Below are 6,754 nucleotides of genomic sequence, written 5' to 3'. Positions count from 1 at the left end.
CCCCGAACACAAGCATAATCATAGGTGAGCGTATCGCATCACGAGCCATATCACAGCATAACTCCAAACGGAACCCGGCCCTATGGCGAAGCCTCGGGAACCGTAACACAGCATACTGCCGAATTGTCATAAGGCGCACGAATCAAAACCGGCCCGGGAACCGGTGAACGAAGTCATAATAAGGCACGAGCGGAGTCGTGAGCAAACCAATGCAATTCGTACTTCAAAATAGTTTTCCAAAACGAAGTAAACCCATAAGTCATATCATAATGCAAAATAGTCGGATACTTAGCCGATATAAAGTTTCATTTCACAAAACATTTCCAAATAGTACGTATAGCTCAAAACGTAACTTAGCGTATTATAATATTCAAAATACATCTCATAGGAGGGAATTTCACAATCGAAAGTATCGTATCCAACTTTATTCACAAAGATAGCCCAATAAGGCAAATAGGGCGTTTCAGGGTAGCGGGCCCACCTCGAGTCAAAGTGAGGTGGCGAACTTATCTTTACGAACATTTATATGCCAAAGGTCATACATGGTCGTTTCTAGGTTACCCGACCACATTTCGATAGGTTTCGGACGAGCGGTGGCATTCTAGCCAAATAGAGCCCTTAGGCTTCAATCGAATTGAATGAATAGTAACTTTTTTGTGGATCGGGTTTCGAGGAGCAGAAATGCTCCGGAAGTTCTCATATTCGTCTAACACACTAAGATATGCCAAATGAAGGAGTGGGAAGCTTTACATACCTCACAGACGTCGTAAGCTCTCCCGAAAGTCCAGTCCCGTTTCGTCAAAAATCTGCAAATGGTCAAAGTTACCAATTGAGATTCTTAGGCTTAAAAATGCCTTTAACTCCAATTTTGCCTACCGAAATTTCGGCAGCATTTCCCCTATAAATCTAACATCCCCGAGGCTTAGCTCGGCTCAAAATACATCAATCACAACAGCCCACACGTCAACAAACAACACAAACAACAATCAAGCCATTTTAGCTTCAAAATTCTACTTTGTTATCTAAGTTGGCAACTTTCATTCAAACTTTCAAAACTCCAATTCTACATCTACATAATTGCATTCATTTCCACATTCAAACTTATACAATCACATCCTAACTACAATTCAAGCCATACACGAAATTGCACCAAAAATCCATTATTTTCCATAATCCTTCAAAACATCAAAATTCACGACGAACATTCTAACTAACGTCGTTTCATTCCGAATTCATTAACATCATTATAGATTCATATCTAAAGTCTCTAGCACCTTAAATATTCAATGATATACATAATGATACCGAAGGTATACACTTTCCGATAATATCCAAAATCACTTTTCAACGCCAATTCCATTTATCAATTAATCATTTATGACATAAGGGTCACAACAACACATTATACCAACTTAACCAAGATCAATTCACATCATTTTTCCTCTCTATGGCTAACGGCCAATACACACTATACACACACACCCACGGCTTTCTATTTACATCAAAATTACGGGATTTCCCTCTATTTCCAATCCTTAACATATTCACATCAATTCTATAACCTTAAAGGGGCAAAATTCTTACCTTTTCTTGAAAACCCGACTTGTCGTAAACGTCGTTCTTGCGCCAAACTAATTATACCCCGTTGAAGAGGGTCTTGAGCACTTCACAACTATGTAGAAACTAGGATTTTTGGATCAATAAACAAGCTTGGATTTTTTTTTCTTTCTCCTCAAAGGGTTCGGCCGAATGCCCTTGTTTAGTGGTGTTCTTGAATTTGATCTATTTTCTTGAAAAATACTAAGTGTGGCATAGTGATATATATCCATTAGTAGTCATGTGCATAGCACATGACATTAAAGTGGTGGGTTTGGGCTTGGCTAAGGCCGGCCACCCTTCAAAATTCTTGGGCTTCAATTTTTGTATTCTAATTCTTGGCCCAATTCACAAAAGTCCCGTTTTGTAATTGCCGAAACTAATTTCCGAAACTCCAAATTTATTCTCGGCCTTCCCCGAGGTCTTAACATTAATAATTCCATAACCAACATAGTCATATTCACTAAAATCAAATTATGTCCTTATAGCACACAAGTCGTAATTATTTCTCGATTTCCAATTATACGAAAACACGGGACATAACAAGTTCTTTGATTATAAGGTATGTTTCCATCTTATTATTTTTGTTGAGTTGATGTAAAGGTTTAGCACTCCTTAGAAAGGAAAAGAATTAAAGTGGAGAAGCAATGAATGGTGTAATGAAGAAGATGACTATGAGGTGAATCAAAAAAGGGATTTTGGCTAAATTTGGGATTAAATTGAGTATAACTTCTTAATTGTGATATTATGGATGTTGTTATTGTTGTTTGGGAGTTGTTTTCTCATATGATGGAAGTTGATGAAATAGGAGAAGTGCTGCCCAAATTTCGTTAGCTCTTAGTCGCTCTAGTTTGAACTTAAGCATGTTTTCAAGACTTAACTTCATTGTGAATTCTCTTGAATATAGATTTTGTGGGCTTGGGAGGAAACTCTAGTAGTTAAGGGGAAGTGAAAGTATGTTAAGGCTATCCTTTATTTCATTTTGGCATGATCTTATGATATGAACGAATAAGCGAGTAAACGAGCTTCCATATTACTCTACTCTAAGAATCACTAGGAGTACTTCAGTCTTTGATGTTCCTATACCCCATTTATGATTATTCCTTCTATTCATAGGTTTTGAGATTTCTTATATCGATGATGTTAGCTCAAAAGATGTTCATCGGAGATAGTACGACCTTGTGTCACTCTGAGAGTTCTATGTATTCATGTTATACATGCATTGCATTCATATATTCATATGCATATTGAACTGTGACCAGAAGGCGTTATATATGCGAATATTTTATGTATATGGGGTATGGGGAAAGAGATAGGCGTTATATACGCACTACCACCTGATCAGTTGGTGCACCATGAAGATGATATATGGCTCGGGCTGCACGTTCTGCAGCAATAAATATAGATGATGATGGCCACAGAGAGGCCGATGGGATATGAGATAATGGATCAAGCTGAGCGTTCCTCAGCACTATGACCTCTCTCTCTCTTTCTTTCTCTCTCTCTCTCTCTCTCTCTCTCTATATATATATATATATATATCTATATATATATATATATATATATATATATATATAGATGAGCATGATTATTATTGAGAGCATGCCTGTTATACGCCCACAGAGGTATTGTCAGTTACACAGATTTATGAAGATACTTTCAGATTCTCAGTCATACAGATGCATTTAGATAGTCAGTTTGGCTTTTGAATTTTGGATACCGTTCGTGATTCTTATGTTTATGTTACTCTTATGCCTTGCATACTCAGTACATTATCTGTACTGACTCCCCTATTTCTCGGGTCTGCGTTTATGCCCGCAAGTACAGGTAGACAGATAGGTGGTCCCGCTCAGTAGGACTTTCACTCAGCAGTAGTTGGTGTGCTCCATTTGATCTGGAGCTGCAGTCTATTTTGGTATGCCATTATTTTGAGATGTATATGCATATGGGCATGATGGGGCCTTGTACCGCCCTTTTTATAGTTTTATATTGCATTAGAGGTCTGTAGATGACATGTGATGCGGCCTAGTCGGCTTGCACTGTTCTTTCTATATATATATGCCAGGTTGTATAGAGATCATGATGCTATCCTTCGATAAGTCAGTATAAGTTCAGTTTGAGTTACTTATAGGCCGTTGTTATTCAGTATTATCCATATACGAGTATAGAGGTGTTTGGTCACTAGAGATCAGGCACTCGTCATGACTTATCGGCATGGGTCGAGACAGTTGTGTATAAATTGGTGGATTGTTTGTGATTTGGGAGTCAAACAAAAGGACGAAATTACTTGATATTGATACTGGTACTTAGTGTACGCCTTGTTATTGGTATAGCAATCTTGGAATATTTGACCCTTATTGCTATGGAAATTGGAGATTCACTATGATTACTCTATGGATCATTATTGATGATATTGGTGCGCTTTGTATGGTACGGTTGTGTATCATTTGTGATATTGGTGCGCTATATTTGGCACGGCTTGAACTCGAGATCGTTCATGGATTGTACTTGCATGGTTTCATATTCACACTCACATTCATGGCATATAGATTATTGAGTCATCCTAGGCTTGTGACACGGAATGACTGAGATGGAAATATTGATACTAAATTGTTAGGCTTTGTGATTGGTACTGGTTATGGAAATGAGAAGGAAACATTGATGACTATGTTATTGTAAGACTTGATTATTAGTAGAATTGAGAGTTGTGACTCTATTGTGGTTTATCTTATTGCCTTGATGATGATAGTACTTGTGCACCCCTGCGTGGCACGGTTGGCTGATATGGTTTGTTGATATTGTACTTGCATCATATTCATACTAATATTATTTCATTGGATATCGAGTCATCTCTGGGCTGTGTGCGGAGTGACCGATATTCTTCTAAGACATATTTGATATTGAGTCATCTCTGGGCTGTGTGCGGAGTGACTAATATGGAACACTGATAGTATAAGACCTTTAGATATTTGGTCCTCTGAGTTGTGTGCAGAATGACAGTGCTTGGACTTTGCGGGTCTCCCATAGGTTGTGCTGTCGAGGCGTGGAGGTACTCAGCCGTCGGAGTACAAGAGTACAGGCATTGCATTGCATTCATACCTCATATTTCATTGCTTTGAGTATATTTCTTGGTTGTTTATGAGTTAGACTACGTTGGTTGGATCGCACTAGTGGACTTTTTTGATATATGTGAATAGTTGGGACAATTGAGATAGTTGCTATAACATAAGTTTGATATGAATGGTGATTACGTGGAAAGGCATGACTTGTACTCTATCGTTTACTTGTTTTCTATTACCCTATTGTCCTTAAATATGTCAACTAGTCTTAGTCAGCCTATGATACCTACCAGTATCGTTGTTTTGTACTGGCCTACGCTTGCTGCATTCTTTTATGGATGCAGAATATTAGACAGGTTCACTCTTTTCCCTCACGGCTGATCGACGAGGCTGTTGTAGAGTCATTCCAGAGTGAGCACCATAACGGTCGCTGCCCGGATGTTCTTTCCCTTACTTACTTGTCTTACTTTTATTTCGAGACAATTGTATTTTGAGACCTTTTTATCTTCAGACTTGTAGTATTTAATTAGTGCTCTTGTATGACCAGACCAGATACTGGGGTGGTTTATGACTACTTCCGCATTTATTATATATTCGAATGACAGGCTTCATTGCTTATTTTCTTCCGCTATGTATACTGGGTTTGTGAATGTTGAATTTCGGGTTCACCTACCGAGGTGGGATAGGTAGGTGCCTGCGCTACTTTGTGAAATTGGGTCGTGACACTTTTCCTTAAGAACTTGCCACCTAGTTACAATAATAGGTAAATAAAGGATAAAAGAAAGAATGATGACAGGATCTCTGGTATTTTGTTGCAAATATTGCCTAACGTGCCCTTGTGTGGTCTCTTTCTGGACACTGTGGTGTTTTCCCTGACATTAAGAGATGAGTTTCCTTTAAATAAAGTGGTAATAAGGCTAAAATGATGGTGTTTAAATCTATTGAATTTTTCCTTTGTGTGGTTTGATCCTGATAAACAGAGAATGTGTGCTATTTCGTTTAAACTATAATATGATAAACAAACAAAGATATCTTCCATGATTTTGGGTCTGGTTTGAAGTTGTCAGGGAAAACTAGTTTGTTCCCATCTATTATGTGTTTATGAAATGCTTGTTGCCAGTGCATCATACCTTAACTTCATAACCAAGGCTTATTTATATAACCTGGACACAGTCTTAGGATTTAATCGACATGTTATTGTGTGCTTCATGTTTATAAGGGGGTCTTTTCCCAGTATTTACATTTGGATTGGATAACAAAGGTCTCTAAAACCTGAACATGGTCCTCATGAATCAGTTATTTTTGCTATTGCTTGGTGTGTATTTATGAGAGGCTTGTTCCCAGTATTTACAACTAACTTTGGTCACAAAGAGTCTTTAGACCTGGACCATAGCTTCATGAGTTTGTCAAAGGGAAGTTATGACAGGGTTGGATGTTTGTGAATCTGCCTAGAACCTCTGGTGTTGTTACTGGATAATTAGGGTAAGGACATTAGGATGGGGGAAAGGGTTTTAGGAGAGGAAAAGGTGAGCTTAGGCATGAACTGGAGGTAGTGACCAGTGGGGCCTAAGATCCTTTTTTGCTGAAAGGAGACTCAGGAAAAGGAGATGGGGAGGTGATGACCCCACCCTATCCTGTTTCCCTTTCAGGGGCCTGAAACTCTTACTTCTATTTTCTTAGACCTTCAACTTATGATCCTGGGACTCACAGGGAAGGAAAGATACACCTAGAACCAAATAAGCTACTGCAAATACTTGCCAAGCCTGAGTGTTATTGATCCCTGCCTTGCTCCTTTTTTTTTTCAAAAATCCTTTTTGTCTAAAAGGATTGTAGGTTTCCTGAGCCTTGTTTGTTTGAAATTGGTTGTGTGTAAAAGGAGAATGGGGGGATGATGGTTGTGCTATGTGAGCCTGAGTTCATCTGTGAGAAACTGAGAGTTAAGTGTGTTATGCGTGTGTCATTTTCTTTCTTGTTGGATATATGCCTTTGTCTATTTTTTTAATTTACTTCATCCATACCTGATGTTTAAAACTTGCCACTTGGTCTGTTTGGTTTAGGCTTGTCCCTTGTATGATGTTTTGTCTCTTTATTTTGCCAAA

This window comes from Lycium barbarum, chromosome 9 (genome assembly GCF_019175385.1).
Source record: "Lycium barbarum isolate Lr01 chromosome 9, ASM1917538v2, whole genome shotgun sequence".
Classification (NCBI taxonomy): Eukaryota; Viridiplantae; Streptophyta; class Magnoliopsida; order Solanales; family Solanaceae; genus Lycium; species Lycium barbarum.
Note: the sequence above shows the minus strand (reverse complement) of the source record.